The sequence below is a fragment of the Pocillopora verrucosa genome, chromosome 6, assembly GCF_036669915.1.
Source record: "Pocillopora verrucosa isolate sample1 chromosome 6, ASM3666991v2, whole genome shotgun sequence".
Taxonomy (NCBI): domain Eukaryota; kingdom Metazoa; phylum Cnidaria; class Anthozoa; order Scleractinia; family Pocilloporidae; genus Pocillopora; species Pocillopora verrucosa.
In genome coordinates, this window is record NC_089317.1 from 11560386 (window position 1) to 11578732 (window position 18347).

At 37.8% G+C, this 18347-nt stretch overlaps 1 pseudogene; it reads right to left on the minus strand.

Annotated features, from left to right (window-relative positions):
* Positions 1-1275: 1275 nt before the first annotated feature.
* Positions 1276-18347, minus strand: part of LOC131776718 (tyrosine-protein kinase receptor Tie-1-like) — a 32663-nt pseudogene continuing 15591 nt past the window's right edge.

Here is an 18347-nt window from a genome sequence, read left to right on the forward strand (position 1 = left end):
GGTAAAACTGAAGGAAATAAATGAGCTGCGCGATAGTGGCAGCGAAGCAATACGCGACCCGACCCAGACCCATATACCTAAATATATATATATATTTAAGTTTTCAAGAAGTTTGTGAACTCCTCGACATGTGGGTGGCCGGTGGCGTTCACGACAAAAGGTAAAACTTAAAAAATTTCAGCTGTTGTTCACTTATAAAGCTAAAAATATTTAGATTAGCAGTGTAAAGAAGTTTTTGTGTTCGTTTTTTGTGTTTTGTGTTTAAATCTCGGAAGTTAAGTGACATCCTTAGCGAAGTGCAAGAGAAGAGGATGGAGACCCTCACTAGGGTTCTCATTGTAATTGCATATTTTGCGAGAGAGTACCAATTGTTCACTGCTGAACACAGCTGTTAAGGTATGATTTAACCGGCAGAAATAACTCTCATGATACTCCTACAAACTCAACTACCTTTTCAGACAAAGTGTAATATTCTCACCAAGGAGCGACTCCTAAGGGAAGTACAGTAACTATCCTTTGTAAACTTACTTAATCCCACTACAGACTGCAACCTAGCTCACCAATGACACAATCTTTGCGTCAAAAGATTTACTCATTCTTCCTTTCAACCACCATTTCTGCTCTTCCAAAAACTTTAAATCTTAAAATGTAGGTTCTTTTAGTCATACCACACCTTGTATTTGACAAAGTTTAACATTTGCAGAAATGTCAGTAAACACCTTTAAAAAAATGACAAAAATATCAGAGAATTCATTTTGCAGAGCTAAGACGACCCCCCTCTCTCCTCTGTATGCTGGAGCATCATTTTGCTCCCAAAAGCAAAATAACGTAATTCTCCTTCTTTTGAACGTGAAGACCATTTCTCAAGCAACCTCTGCTCCAGACTGAAAGAGCGTTGTTTTTCATTAGGTACTGTTTCTAATGCAATTATTTATATCAGCCGAAGAAAGGGTTTTGACCAAAAGGTAACTTAGTTTATAATTGTGTAAGATTGATCGACTCTAAACCTCTGGTGGAAGTGACACGAGAACATGGTCTCTTGGATGTAAGTCTCCTGAAACATGTAAAAGAAAGCGATTTTTTGCACTTCCAGGAGCTCTTTTTTGCCCAAGTAACGCTGGTTTGGTTTTGTCATCTTTCGAAAACGAGATCTAGAGAGATGGATCACGATATAATAGATTATTGTCAGGGAGTGAAAGATGTAAACTTGTGTTCGGCATCACCAGGCAGACAAGAGTCAACTCCGAACTTTTCAACACTTTTATTATCAAAAAAAATTAGTTATCACATTAACAACGTATCAAAGAAAAAAAAAGGCTTGAACACGTATCTAAGACCAGTTTCGTTGAGTAATAGTATCTGGTACGCAAAAAACTGTAGGGCTATTAGGCCAAACAACAAACTTTCTAACAGAATTAATGTGTTACGTATAATTTTGATTAGAATACCGTTAGTTTTACCTATAACTTCAATGTAAAAGTATTTCGAACTGGTATAGCAGGTAAAGGCGGTCTTAGGGAAAGAAATTTATGCGCACGATTAGCTTTCCTGCAAACAAGTGGGTTTTACGGCAAAATGTTTTTAGCAAAGCGAGAGCTCATCAATCTGGTAAATTGCATTTTTTTCTCCGCACTGTCCTGCCTTTTAGAATAGGCCAGAAAATAAACTCAACTCAAACGCTTGTGTCAAGCATACGTGTAAGTGCTTAATATGTTAAAAAGAAAATGAGAGAATAATTTATCGGCAAAACTTAAAAAGCGTTTCAGCGTTTAAGAATATAAAGTCAATTAAATTACAACGTTCCAGTCTTACTGCTTAACAAACATGGCTATTTCTACCTAGGAAGCGTGTAAGGAAAAGATGATTAATCCATGAAACTTGTCTGGGCGAAGTGTTCAAAATGTTAGCCAGTCATACATTGTGGACGTGTATCTAACTACACCATTAAATCCTCGACGTTTGCATACAACTGCTTGTCGTAAATTGTCATGTTGATCAGCTTCTGCAAAGAAAAATAATATAGTAATCAGTATCAGTAAAAAAGTGTTCCTCTTGAAAAGAGGTAATTCTAAAAAGTCGTCAGCTGGTTTTAAAACAAAAAAATTCAAAGAGAAAGTGTTTTATGGCTTCGTCGTCTGCTACTCTTTGTGCGTCTCAATGAAGTTTTGCAATCATCCTATGATCTTTTAAATAACAACTAAGTGTCAATTGTCATTGAGACGTTCTGGTTCGCTTCTTTGCTTCAGTGACGTAACAAGAAGACGCGATCCAAACTTCGTTAAAATTACAGAGATGGGTACAAATTACTACGCTATCTAGGCTCAGTACTGTTAAGCTTAATCCTAATTAGCTGAGCCTAAGCCAGTCGGTCCTTCGTGAAAAAAAACCTTTCATATTGATCAAAATTCTCACCTTGTGTAGGGTTTCCATTTCCTTGAGCTGATTTTTCAATTCAGTGAAAGTTGGTCTTGCATCTGGGTCATTCTTCCAGCATTTCATCATGATCTGATACCTGGTAATGTTCAAATGATCTGTTAAAGATTTAAAGAATGTTTCCTCATACGATGAGGGAGAACGAGTGAACAAAGAAAGCTTACAATTTTTCATCGACGTCTTGTGGTTTAGGCATCCTGTATCCATCCTGAAGTAAGTTTGCAATTTTTCTTCCATCCATTCGTGGGTATGGTGAGCCGCCTGGAAGAACCATAAGACCATCGAAATATAAATGTGACGAAAAACAGACCGTCACTGAAACACGACCAGTGTCACTTGGTGGAGTTTGAGGTTTTGGGCATGGGGAAGCTCTTTACGTTTGTCTAACTGAACGCGATACCTTGTAAATACGCAGCAAAAAATAAAAAAAAAAAGAAACCAAACATATCGTCATAAACTTCTATTCGATAATACCTATGGTGAAAATCTCGTACAGCAAGACTCCATAACTCCATCTGTGGAATTACAAATCAAATAAATATAAATTAGGTGACTGAAGACATTAACATTATATGCGACAACTAAAATATGTGTATCCTTTAACAAAGCATAGAATTCATGTCCTAATTAAAACTGATAAAACTTGTTGGAAAATTGCTAGGGGTAATAATCGGGTATACTTACACGTCACTTTTGGTGGTATATTTACCATACAACAAGGCCTCATAAGCTGTCCACTTCACGGGAAGACGGCCCTAAAGATTTTAAATATCATTTTGTGAAACAGCTCAAAAATCATAGGAAGCGACTAGTCAAAGATAGTGATATGTAAAGTTGTACTCGTATACGCATTGCTAATTTTTTCATTCGGTTCCCATCCAGGGAATTCATGATCAAAATCAGGAATATATCAGCTTTACCACAACAATGATCCTTAAGATCACTAAACTGAACGACATGTAGTACTGTCCCCACCTCCCTCCCCTCTTTCTTGATTACCTTAGTCTTTCGTTCATAAATATTTTCCTGCTGCACATCTCTGGCCATTCCGAAGTCGGTCACTTTACAAGTTTCCTTTTGTCCAACCAACACATTACGGGCCGCAAGGTCTCGGTGAATGATCTAAGAAAGAATTGGTGCAACAGCAAAAATTAGCGATTGTAGGAGAAAAAGAACTGATATGAAATGGTTCAGGTAGGAAAATAGAAACGTCTAGCAACATAATATGGTGTGCGTATTTCTCTTTCTTCCAGAGGGCAGAGAATTAAATTCACTATAATTACTGCCTCATATTCCAAAGAGAAGCAAACTACTTTATTTGTGCAATACGTAGTTATTTCATAGAACGCCTATCTAAAGTTTTTAATCTAAATAGGATTCTATAATGTGGCAGTTTAGTGACCAAAGACGAATTTTTTAATTTCAAGTTTTAATTCCTTCTCTTTCTTGTCACTAAAATGGATATTTGTTGAACACTTAGTTTGGGCTGAATATCTTAAAAGATCCTATCCATTCACGTCTCTGCCTCTGCATACACGAGGAAAACACAGGTACTTTATTTCAATGGGGCGCATTTGCAACGATGCACAAATATCGCCATTCGCACATTGAAATAAAACTTAGGCGATGACTTCAAAATTGTGAGGGTTCCCGGCTCTAAAAAAAATAGCGTCAACAACACGGTAAGAGTACGTTTGCATCTTCCGGGCGTGATCTTGTGAGACATAACATTCTATGCAAGACAAAGCTTAATATGACGATACAACTTACAAGAAGGCTTTAGAATTGTTTGTCATTTGTGTTTTTTTTTTAATTAACTTACAGATTTTGAGGACAAGTAACTCATTCCATCTGCAATTTGCCAAGCAAACTTCATCAGCTGCTGTGACGTCAGATTTGTTTGTGGTTTGATATCCGGGTCTTTGTAGTAAGTGTCTTTTAATCCACGGCTCTTCCTCAGGTAACCCAGCAGATCCCCAAAAGGCACATATTCAATCAAAACCAAAAGCTGTTCTGGAAAAAAAAATCAGCGCTTTAATTGATACATTACCCTCTAAAAAAATTAACAATAAATACAATAAATGAATAGCCAGTCGTGGTCAATACTTTGAAGAAATCGCACGAAAATAAGATGTAGTTTTACGAAGAGAAGGAGAAAAAAATATTTAACGGTCTAATAAGAGGGTAAAGACCAAATATCCTCTTCCAAAACGTGTTTCTGCTTACACAAGAGAATGATTTGTTCAGAGGCTAATATTTGGTCTTAGTCTATCAGTAAATCCAGGAGCGTCTATGTCGGTTAAAAAAAGATAAAATTACCTCATGCGATGGTTTTTGTTGTGCTCCATTGGAGCAAATTATTAATTACGAAAAAACGTCAGAGTAAATCATAAGCAAAATGTGCACAATAAAATTAGACCCGCATAACCAAAGCATACCAGATTTTGTAACACATCCCAGAAGTTTAATGACGTAAGGATGTGGTTTCAGCTGCTTCATTGTGTCAAGTTCTTTCATCAAATCTCTCTTGTCCGATTCAACAGCGTTTGCTAGAGCGTAATAAACAAGGAGTAAAATTTGGTTAGAGGGAAGGTAATGCGAAATACCGAAACAATAACATACGTTATAATCATGAAATGGTAAATAGCTAAAAAATACGGTAACTCGGTAAAATTTCCTGAATTACTGAAGGCCAAGACTGTCATTCAATTTACGGTACAAAAGCTCACTTTTCAGCATTTTAATAGCCACTGCGGTCGTTTCAGGACTCCCTCTAAGTCCTACCGCTGTTCCCTTGGCAACCTGACCAAAAGCACCTTTACCAATGATTTTTTCTATGGTCACGTGATGTCTTGGAACTTCCCAGCAGCGTGTCAACGGATGAAGAGGCACATAATCAGCACCTGGAGCTGTTCTTTGTGCTTTTATATTATCTTTGTTCACTTCTATGAGATCCATGTATTCCGCAGGAGGCTGAGTGAGTTTTCTTGAATCGGGTAGACTTGGTTCGATATCTTCTAATCCTGTTTCATTCTATTAAACCAACATGCCGTTAAGGTATTCACATACAAATCTGTTATTAATCCCAGAAAAAAGTTCCACATAGTTATAAAAATCAGTTTACCCAATTTCATCACAGAAACCTTTACATTCTTGCACAGCAAAAGATTACAAATAGTTTATAATCTCTATTATCCTTATTATTACTAACAATTTGTCCTCTGCTTTTGAAACCATCATATCCAATGAAGTGATTGAGGTTCATAGCATATTTGCCGAAGCTAGAAACTGCAACATGAAGATTGTCGATTGGTAGTGAAACTTTTTCACAAATACAGGCACACAAAAAAACTCCTGTTGTACTCAGCTCTTAGAATTACGTTTGGTAAAAAAAAGGTATCCAGAAAATAAGACGGCCAAAAATTCGAAAAAACAATTATTATTTAAAAAGCAAATATCAACCGGGTGCAGACCAGTTATCGATCTATGAAGTGAAGCCACGCACTTGAACCAGGGACAACCCAAGGAAAATCCTTGGAGTACCTTGTTAAAGGACATGACCACAGGACAAAGACCTTATCGAATCTAACTTCCTCCCCTATTTCATTGTATCCTCTACTGATGCAATATGCTTTTTTTTCGTAGACCTACACGTTTTTTCCTTCTTATTGTTGCAAGCGTTTATTTTCTTGTAGAAAGTAGAGGTAATATGAAATCACATAATTTCTGGCCACACTAACATGACCTCAATGTCTTAGCTGTTACTTACGTCGTAAACACCTCTTTCATCTTCATAAGTCCTACAATTGATAAAGCATACGAATATTTATAAAAAGCTGACAATTTCATCAGCTTTAAGTGGAATTTTGTGTCAAGATGAAACCATATCTGGCACATTACATCGACACAATCCAAGTGGCAGCAAATTCGTACCTCTGTTTCCCTACAGCGACTGAAAAAGAACGAAAGGAAAAAAAGACAAATGATGTGGACGTGGGTCAAAGTTTGCTTTTGTATAAAAATGAATCTTTCAGCCAAACCCTCTAACACAGATTATGATTTTTTTTACTTACCTTTCCTGTGTAGCCAGATTATGTAAATAATTAGAAGAAGGATTGTGAAGGCAAGAACCCCAATTATGGCTAACAAGACGTTGTTAGATGGGCAGTTACATTCCTCAGGACCTAAAATGGTTAATTATACAAAGCTTGATCAAGTAACGTTCAAACAACATTTTCACTGATCCTGATCGATAAACTGCTCTCACTACATAGCTTAGGCTAATGACCAAAAGTCTAACTCTCATTGACGCGGTACTAAAGAAAAGAAAGGTGCTAATCTTTCTATAATAATTTCTAAAAGTAATATTTTGTTCAATTGACTAAAACCAACAACGACAAAAACAAAAACCGTAGAAATACATCACTCACAGAAACGAGCTGTTTAATTACACAGATACGGAATACAATTAGAAAAAGGCCGTTTTCGGAAGAATACGAGTAAAAATTTAACACTCTGACATGTTTTGATGCTACTCTGGTTAAAAGATTTAATGAACAGGCCATTTTACAGTTGTGTACTTGGTTGCTAATCCTTTGATTTGGAGTGAGGCTGAAGTTGACGATGTAATGATGGAGACAAGTATCTAGTTAGTATGATAACAAAGTCATTTACACTTGAAAAGCTACTAGGTTTGTATCATAACAAGATCACCTTCAGCCTCACTCCTGTTCAAAGGCTTGGCAACCAAGCATGCAACTGTAAAATGGACTGAAAGTAACCGAGAAGTTACAGTTCATAGACCCAACGTTGTCAACACTCATGTCTCACCGCCTTCGTCATGGGTGATCTAATCGTTGCACAAAGAGGTCCTTTTACACGCTCACTAATTGGCTGCCCTTTTTTCTGGCGAGGTGTAAATATGTGTCAGGCAGTAAGCCACCACCATCGCAAGGAGCGTGGGCAGAGTTGATATGCCAGGCTTCCAAACAAGGACGCTGGTGGTAACATCGATAAGTGGTGATAATTTTGAAATTATCCCACCCAGTTGTATGGTTAGTTAAGCATGTGTGCTCCGACAAAGCTGAATTTTCTTTCTCACGAAAGGAGACCAGTTTTTGATGCTCTTTCAAACGTATACCAAAGTGACGTTTGGTCAGTCCGATATACTCATGATCACAGCCATTACACGAATAAAAAGCGTCTGTTAGTTGTTCATTTGTGATTGGATCCTTAGGTTTGGCAAAATATGCCCTTAGGTCTGAAAAGGTTTTTGATAACCATAAACGTTTGGGCTATTCAAAATTCTCTTGATTGGTTCCGTAACACCCTGAATGTGAGGAATAACAGCAAAGAAAGCCGCTGGTTCCTTCTCATCAGGAGTATTACTGGTTGTAACTTCATTCATTAAATCTTTAAACCAGAGTAGCACTAAACCATGTCTAATTATGCGCCTGGTTGCTTTGTGAACTTTAATATATTTAACAATTTCTTTGTTATTCTTACCTTTTGTCGTACTTTCCAAGCCGTCTGTGGGGATAAAAAACTTTTTTAGAGCTCAGTGAAAGTAACTGACAGTGGTTAAAACAATAGAGTTCCCCTCTGGTGGAAAAAGTAGTGCTGATACAGTGATCAACGTAGCGACCCCAGAGTCCAGCCCCCCTATTTACGCCTGATGGATGGCTTTGTCTCTTTGTAATGCGTTTGCATGTCAAGGGTCGCTTCCCTGTCATTATAAATAAGTCCCGTATAGGACTGTAATTTCTGAATTTGATATTATTCATACAGCCATCTGCTGTAACTGCTGCCGTTTAATTATTATCATTTAATTAACTTGTTAACTGAAATGTAGTAATAAAGTACCCTGCAAAACAACTTCTCGTACATCAGCTAATAGGCCTCTGGTTGGCGCACAAATATCAACCACGACTTAAGTGAACTTTTTACATTGATTCAGGTTTTTGCAAGCGAAGAATTCACCCGTAAAAACCTCGATATTGATGAGACGGAGAGGGCATGAAAACTAAGAAAAGAAAAGGATAAACCTTTGAAAGTAGAAAATAAGATTCATTTAAACATACTTCCTTCTGCCTTGACTTGCTGGATATTTGCTTTCTCTTGTTTCAGGCTTTCACCAAGCTCATTAGTGCAGTAATGGCAAACTGATACACCTTTCCTCTCCAACACTATTTTCAATTCTCTCACAGAAACATCTCTGATTTTCTTTATTTCTGTCCACTGTCCCACTTTCCCATCAATCACTACTCTTTGGTACACTGTATACATGGTAATAACTTTTCCATTACTTTCTGGCTCCTTCCACTTTAGGGTAATTGTATCGTCTGTTGTTTCACCTGGTAGTTCGTCTACTTCGACCACATCTGGGACTCCTAGATTGATTTCAACAACACGTACAGCGTGAAATTTCTAATAATTATATAACTTCTTGTTACAAACCTAGTCACAACCATTATCAGTGATTAAATAATCTGTAAATTGTTCGAGGATTATTTTGGGATATTTTTAAAACAAAGAGTATATCAAGCGAAATTATGTTAAGTACTGAGGTGAATTCAAAATAGCTTGAAAGGACAATTCGCCATTCATTTGTGGCACGTAATTACAGGAAGGAACTCAATTTACGTGCACCTATTTTCTGCTTTTGAGTTTGACATTGCGCATGACTTAGTACAGGCACTCGGCAATGACACAGCGTAAAACTGAGTGCACATGCTCCGCTTCCCAAGCCATTTGATTGTCAGGGCTTCGGCTCTTTTTTCTCCAAACATAAGCTGACACGGGATTTTCCGTTGAGACAACAAGCTTTTTTCTCCAGGGAGTTTGCCAACTGAGGAGGCGATAACAAGAAGAGCGAAAGCGATAACAGGTGCGAGGAACTTCGCAGCCATGTTACGACTGCTCAGCCGTAACATAGCATGTTAAAAGGCAAACAATACTTGATAAAACAGGTAGCATTTACAGAATGTAGCCACGTAGGTTGTCTACTGTTCTCACTCATGTTTACATGTGGTTTTATTTATTATTATGCTTCTTCAAAACGTAGGTAAACTCGCTAAGGAGGAGACAAACACTTAAAATCAAAAATCTTATCATGCGGCAAGCAGATAACATTGTTAAAACTGGGACAAATCTAAGTTTGCAGCAAAATGATTGGTGTAAAGTGCTCAGTCACGAAATCACTTGTGATTCCTCACCTTCAAACTTGGTCTTAATTGTCCTTACAGTAGGGTCTCCCTCGAATACAAAATTTCTGGAAAACAGTTTCACCGTGTAGTTGGTATTTTTCTCCAAACCACGAAACGAGTAACTTGTCGTCCCAGGATCGGTGATATCATCCTTTTCTATCTCAGTTTCACCCTTTTGTAAGATCATTCGGTATCCTGTAATCGGACTTCCTCCATCATCAGCTGGTGCAGTCCATCTTATTGTTATAAAAGTTGCTTGAATTAATGATTCTGATGATTTGATGGATGCTTTCCCTGGTTTCTCTACATAGTGCCATAAAAAAAAAAGGATTTTGCAAAAAAAGAAGGAAGGAGAAATTTTTTGGGTGATTATCATACAGTATGTCTTTGTATTATCATAAGTTAATGTACATGTAGCTACCAGATAAATTCAACCAAGAGCCTAAAAAAGGGGAACAATTAAGAGTCCATGGTGGAGGATGTTTCCTGTGGATACACGCATGAGGGGATGTCAAAAAGGTACCTTTCAGTATGCCTCATTGGGGTAACGAACGCGAAAAATATGTGAAGGTCTAACGCTGCTAAAGAGGGGAAAAATGCGAACGGGACGCTCAGCGGCCAAATTGTTAGAAAATGAAAAAAATAGTAGAATGATAAATCTATTATTCGATGTTTGAACATAAGCTTAAATTTTACACACATTTATGGACCTTACAAATTATCCACACGTATTATACTTTAAATAATCGAATGACTTGTACAAAGGGAATGAGTTACCTTGTCGAGTACTTTGTAAGAAAATTTGGCTTTTACTTCTATTACACCTGAAACAGCGATAGTGAGCAAGATGCAGACCTTATATATAGTTTTCTTCTTAGCAAAATACACGGACCTTTTTACTTACTTATCGATTTATCTTTATTAATTTCTCATCAGATGGAATGTGTCCATTAGCAGCAATGCACTTGTAATGACCAAAATCTTGATCACTCCTGAATGGCACTTGTACTTTGTTTTCTCTGGCTGTGACTCTGTTTATTTCACTTCCTTCAGGTTTGTACCAATAGAGTGTTGGTGTAGGAACACCATCAGAAAGACATTTCAAGCTCACTGTCTGGCCAATCCAAGACTTCTTAGATGACGTTGTGACATTTTGAATTGTGGGCGGGTCTAAGAATAAATACTAATGCAATAAGCAACTGAACAAATAATTGGTGATACTTCATATCAATCAGAATATTTATGAGCTTTATCATGCCTCCACTGTGTCATTTTACTAAATGAAATTATGAGAAGAGGAAAAATATGCCACCGTATTACACTTTAGAACAAGGCAAAAATACGCAGCAACATTGGTCGCACTGAACGATCCAAACAAGCTGGGCATTATTTTTAAGCAAAGATGTGGGTCACGACTTCAAGCCGATAAATAACTTATTAATTCTCTCTTTTCCCTCTCTCTCCTAAATTGCTTTGAATGCCAGCGAATATTGGTTTAGAAATGAATTTTTGGTAGAAAATTTTGTCATTAAATGGGTTGACTCGCGGCCTAAAAACCCGTTTGTAATTAATTTCAAGCCTTCACAAAAAGTAACTCAGAAAGTTAAAACGTAAGGTATTTGTTTAAAATTGAATCAATTAATTTCATTGATTCACTAGCAGAGCACAGCGTAGCCCATACCTATAAAAAACAGTAGTAATAACAGTAACTCATCAAGCCGGAAATTTTGATTGTACGACCAAATAGGGCAGGGTATGAATAGCAATTACGTAAGTAGAGGGGAAACAGAGCAAGTAATGCGCACCTGCGATCGATGTGCGTACCTCGGAAATCCCATTTATTTGGATGCGTGTGCACTACAAAACTCAAGTAAAAAGTAGGGTTATTGAGTATTGTCAAGGGAGGTGATAACGTAAGTTAGCCAGCGTAAAGAGTTACGAAGCTGGGTTTTCAATATGGCAGCTTTTTAACTGTTTAGAGTGGCCAATTTACGTTATCTGTGCGTGAACACCCTTTGGTTGGAAGGTGGTTGAAAGTCCAAATCAGGATGCTTAGGAGGGGCTGCAAAAATTTGGAGACTAGGTTTTTAATGTCCACCTTCAAGCCAGCCTGGCTGAATAAGATGCAGGGGCTTAACTACAAGTATAGCGCTCGCATGCAGCCCAGCCACCACCCTATTCTAGGATGGGATGCAAATCTCTCTTTGTGGGCAATTTTAATTTTGATAAGGTTTTTTCTTGGATATTGACTTGGTGTGTTTGGTGAATTTGTGTAGATATAAATACACCTGTTTGCAGTTTGAAAATATAAACAATTTTCTTTTCTTATCAAAAAGGAGATGCATGATACATGGCTCTTTCACATCGAGAAAACACAACATTTTTATAGTGCGAAGATGAAACAAAGACTTGACATCAGCTATTGTGCTGTTCCTTTTTCCTTATAATTTATTCTGTTGTCACCTTTTTCTTGGAATAAAAGTGTATTTATTTCTTGGGAATTTTTCAATTGCAACGTTTTGAAAATGGGTGTATTTATGTACAGTCAAACCTGTATTGAGCGGTCACCCACAGGACATTGCACTCCACAGAATAGGGTTAATATTAAAAATGATAAAAAGGCCATGTTATGCCATAATTGATCATTTTATGTAAAAAAAACTCGTAAAATATTACTAACATTAATTTCGGGAGAGAAACATAGATTAAATTTATTAAAAATCATAGTTTTAATTGAATGGTTCCTTTCTATGAGACTGTTCATGACAGGTGGAAGACAATACAAACAGGTTGTTGTCACTCACTCAAAGGTGACCACAGCGATTAAGGAGAAAAGAAGTTGAGACTTTAACAACTGGCCACTAAATACAGGGTGACCGCTTATAGGCTCGACTGTATTATGGATTCAGCAGCAGTGGCAGCTTTTTATGACAGACTGAAATAAAGACGTCCATTGCACAGTGACATAAACTCTTACTGTCTTTCCGGTCTCACTCCATTGCTTGCGATGCAAACAGAGTCTCCTGCATCATTCCTGTTACTACTGGAGATGTTCAACTGTTTGGTGTTAGACAGTTTAATCTCAGATTTTTCCCATCTTATCTTAGGTTCAGAAACCAGAGGCATCACAACTCAAAAACAGAGGAGTTGACGCATTACCTGTTATATTCTGTGGCACTTCTGTAAACTGGACAGGAACTAGATAAGAAGAGGAACAACAAAATTCTCACACCATAATATTAGAATGCAAGTTGGTTCAAAACCATCCACTTCAAATGCTATAGAAATAAGATTATAAAATGTAGCACATACATAAAAATATATCAAAAAATGGAAACAAACTTTCACTATGTCAGCTAATCAGAATTGCATCTGTTTTAAAATACTCTACTGAAAAGCAGAAGTTCACAGTTTTTGGAAGACACAAGATAATTGCTCTGGAATAATGTCTTGGGTTTTTTTTTAACCAAAAAATAAAATCAAATCTGGGATTAATCTCAAACTTGTACCTAAATTCCAGGATTTTTGCTACACGTTAAATGTACAACCTTGTAAATGCTCCCATAAAGTTACACAAATTACAGACTTCTTGTGTCTAAAAACAGTCTAGGGTAACCATGGGATGCCATTTCCACAAAATCATTTTTTTGTTTCTATCATGCACTAGTCAATCATTATTAGATTTGTATCCGTATTATAAGGCTCAAGTTCATCATAATTAGGCATTGTTCTTTTCTCATTAGGCACCTGTTCATCATTGTTAGGCATCAGTTCATCAATATTAGGCACTGTCTAACATTATTAAGTACAAGTCTATCACTATAAGGCACCAGTTTATTATCATTAGGCACAACTTTTGCCATTAGGCACCCATTATCATTAGGCACTGGTAAAATTTTTAATAAAGGCAGCCTTCACCAGCACTTTTCCCAGGTACCTAGGGTGGGAGCATTGTGTGGAAAGCTGAGAAACACTTGCGAAGGAGACACCTCTTTAGCTGGAGAGCAATGCAAAGATGTTTTTAAAGCCACACAAAATGTGCCTCGTCCCAGACTTTTTTCTCCTTCCCCTCACCCACCTTAAATTCTCTATTCATTCCCATTACTCCCAGGAAAAGCCTATAGCGGGGCAACCTGAATACCAGGGTCTCTATTCTTCCCTGTTCGGGGTTTTGTAATAATTCGCAGTGTAGAAATTTTTATTGATGGCAAGTCAACTGGTAAAAAAGGTTTTTCCCATTTCGGATTATAAATTGATTGGCAAAGTATTCAAAATGGCTCAAAGAATGTTTCTACCCACCATTTATGAGTAAAGCCTCACAGTGGCTTCTATTCCGTCTCCAGCGATCATTATGTGGGACACACTTTGTACTTGCCATAGTGCTGATATCCGATTGACGTCATTGAGAGTATAATCACTGTTGCTGATTATTACTTAGGAGGCGGCCCATTGAATTGAAACTTTGTAAAATTGACACTTGAGGCACATCAGCATTAACTATGCACTTAAAATGTAACAGTGTCCTCCTTCAGTGACAGTATTTTGTGGAGCATTGGTAGTGAGCCTTGCACCTTCGGGTTTGTCTAAAAAGGTAAATTCAATCAAAATCTTAATCTCTGTTTATTTCATGGCTCATACATTCCCCCTGTTTATAAATCCAGAACCTCCTGTAAAAGTATAGAGGGTGCATGATAATGCAACACTCACGTATTAATCGTGTGGGGTTTTTTTTAGTATCACTCCATAGAGTGCTTTGGGCAGAAAATATAATGCTTTTGTAGTGAAAATTGCAGAAAGTCATCCGACCATGGTTAGAATGCTGACTAAAAGCAAAATACTTCAACTACCACATTGCACACATGACAAGTCAATGTGCAATACTGCAGCAAGAAAAATAATACCTACTATGTCGTTACCAGGAGAGCTATTTTTAATTTCTCTGTTAGCTACCATGAAAATTTGTGACGTATACCTTTACGTGTTATCGAACGTCAAAACATTGTCGTGCGCACCTAATTTCTAGTGAAAATCCTTAATTTTGAGCCTGAAGACAAGTGCCTCAGTGCCCTATACAAGTGCATGTGAGAGGATCCTCCATCTCGTCAAAAAAAGCTGAAAACCTAATTTTGAATCCACTACATTCCTCATTTTGTACACTGGTTCCAGGATTATATATTGTATCTAAGAACGTTTTGAAGAACAGAGCCTCCCTTGATCAAATTAAAGTGAAAAACCATAACGAAAAAACACGGGCGATTTCGGTCGGGATTGCGTTTCAGAACTATTTTGCTTCGTTTTACTTCCCTAGATGCTGAAACAGGCTGAATAAATTATAATTTGTGCTAATAAGTATTTCAGCTTTCGCATGGGCGATAGAAATGTAAACTACTTGTTTGAACGAATAAATTTTTTATCACGTGCCCTCTTGCAAACAAATAAATATTTGATAATCACAGTGTTAAGCACATTGAAATTGAACACCTATCTTTGGGTTCTGTTCGCAGTAAACCTTATATTTTACCTGTCAATTATAATTCTTCATGAAAAGTGTTGCGTCGCCATGGTAATTATTGCTTATTTCTTATTTTTTTTCTTTTTTCGCAAAAATTAAATAGTTTGGTGGGCTTTTGTGTAACTCGACTCTCTTAAAGTGAGATCAAAAATTGATGGACTTGATTGAAAGTTTGTAAGGCTTGAAATGTTTGAAATGTTTGTAGGAAAAGAAGTGCACACTTATTTACCGAAATTTGTCTGCTGCAACCGAGCTTTCAATGAGTGTTGACCATGGTACTTGACACTTAATCCACTGATGGTAAAACGTTTTTGTTTGAGAGGTGCAGTCCTATAACATTAACTCACCAACCCTCCAGAAAATTTCTTCCATGCATCTAGAATATCAACAACTAAACTTGGGGGTAACTCCCTGATTGAGAACAAGTTTTTTTTAAACCATTTCCCCTTTACTTCGATAGGCCTTTATTTTTCATTGGCTGAAAACCTAAATGAAAGCATAGTGATATCCAATATATCTTTTCCTTGTTCTGACTGTTTTAAAACTTGCTTGGTTAATAAATCACCTCCAGCGTTACTGTTACACAAAAACGATTTTTTTAGTCTTCAGACAGAGTGAAGTATCTTGCACAAGATACACTGGTTCCAAGATTAAGCAACATAGGGCTTGAATACTAAGATAAAACAGCTCGTTAACTTTCCTTTCTAGGAGGGGCAGCCTTTAGTTTTCTGTTTTCAATTGCATGTCCCCAATGTAAACCCTCAGGACTCACAGTTTTTCCACTTAGTGCTTTATAGACTACGTAGCTTTATATTTGTCTCCTTGCTAGGGTTCCCGATTTCAAACAGCAAGATCCAAAGTCTCAGCACCGTAAATAAGAAGCTCGAAGTCAACTCCAGCAATAAACTAATTGGCTGTTCACCCCAACAAGGACTTGTTTGTCAGGCTTCCTCGTAGCATCCAATTTGCCTAAAAGATGTGCTTAGCTTCGAACTGTCCCTCAATCGCCTATTCACTCACTAATAGTAAGTATCTTACCAAGTTGTTAAGAACCCGTTATGCTCTCTTCTAGAGAAAGACGTTCACACAGTGTCAGCAACCTTACAGCATCAACAAATCCAGCGGGTGTTATTATCAATGGCATGGCAGTTCTACAGACAAAATCTTCTGCGCCCGCTCTTTTCCTGGCTGTCCTGCAAGTCCACCTTGTCCTTACCAGTACTCGGCGACTTTCTTAAAGGAGGTAAGCATCAACGAAGGGAACATTCATGTACTTCCAGTTGTTAATCGGAGGTTTTGCCACTCCAGTACCAAGACCTGGGGAAAAGTATTTGGCCAGCCGCAAAAATGTGAATGGCTCGGATGATATAATTCAGCATGTTTTCATTTCTACCATTGATTTCTAGTTTCGTTGCCAGCAATTTAAATTTGTAGCTATCGACCTTTGTTGCGTTTGCTGTACAATTTCAACTTTCATTTCACTTTAGATCATTTTAAACGTGAATGCTAAATTTTTGAGAATTGGTAAACTGTGCAATTTCCGTTCGGTTACTCTCTGCAGACCTGGCAATAGAGAAGCGAATGTTTGCAGCTTATACATACCCCCCAAAAGACAAGCATGTCAGATCATTTTGTGTTATCCTTATGTTCTGCCAGAATCAGCAAAAAAAATGAAATGCTTCCACCCGCAACCGTTGTCTACTTCAACCTCTTGAGCATTCAAACTACCAGGCTTTCGGTTGGAGTCATGCTCTTTGAAGGCTATGCAGGATCTTGGATCACCGGATGGTCATGGGTGGGTGCACATGCGGCAGGGACCTTCTCGTACTAACTGCCAATCATCAACCGCACCAGCACCAGTTAGTCTACTTGAGCTGACCGACGTGCAAGTGCAAGAACATTCTGCCTGGCTAGGCAAACTGCTTCTGTGGCAACACAGGTACTTGCTTGCGCAGAAGTTTGCTTCTGCATGGCAGATCGATGAATCATGTAGTAACCCCCACTGGCCTGACCTGCATCAGTGACTCAGAAGAAAGCAATGAATAGAGCAGCTTTGAAGAGGAACCGGAAAATCGTCGACATATAAGGTGTCCAGTTTAAAAAGGTTAGCTTTCTGTCGATTAACAGTAGAGATGAGTAACTTTGAAAGCTAAACAGACCAAAATAGTCATAAGGCGCGTGCTTTTAGTTGGCAACATGTATTGGCTCTGAGGAAAAAGGTGGTGTAAATAAAAGATTTGGAAATATGATTTCATTTTAAGGCAGGGAGGCGTATTTAGGTCCCTTGGAGGTCACATGCTTGGTCATGTGAACATAATTGCAGATGGTTAGCATGGCTTGCCTTCTGCCATTAAAGAGCTAAAGATATAATCGGAAGGAACATAAGAATTGTCGCAAACAGTGGTTCTTAGTGAGCCTCTTTTTCATGTCAAAACATGCATGACATTGGTGCGAAATTATATTTTCTCTCATAGCTTTAAGCTAATAAGGCAAACACTTGGCCTGCGGATTGTACAACCCTTTCAATAGATAATCGCAGAATACTGAGGGATATTTCATTAATTTCTTTCCTGTTGTAGAGTGGACTGAAACAATTATGTATCTTACATAGCGGGGTAACGTAGTGCTTGCAGGTTACACAACCTCTCAAACCCAGAGATTCACGGAAATTTTAAAAAACCTGAAAAAAACCCTAAAACCCGAACGCACAGCATTTTTCATATTCCTTTCCCCGGCCTTTAAATAAGGGAAAAGTGACGGTTGTAATCACTCCAAAGTACAGTCTGTCACATCTGTGATATCAGGTCGAGTATTCAGTGTAATTGGAATGAGAAATGGAATGGATTCTTGTCCTAAAATAGTATATCCCCGAACGCCACACATGCAAATATTCGCGCAAATCTTAAGTAAGGCAGTTTTAGTTTCAAGTCCAATATTGCATCAATTCGCTGATCTCAGCCATCAGTAACACAAACACATTATTTCTTAGCTGTCCATGGGAGCCGCAACCTGAGCCCTCACACAGGAACAGAATATGCGCTAGTCCTGCGTGCTGGTCAAACGGAGTGAATTTTGGGTACCTGAGACCAGGCCAAACAAAGCCAACAGGATTTAGAATGGGGTTCTATTTCCTTATACTTTTGAACATATTTCGTCAGTATTGTGTACCTGACTTTAATACAGAATTCGCCCTATAA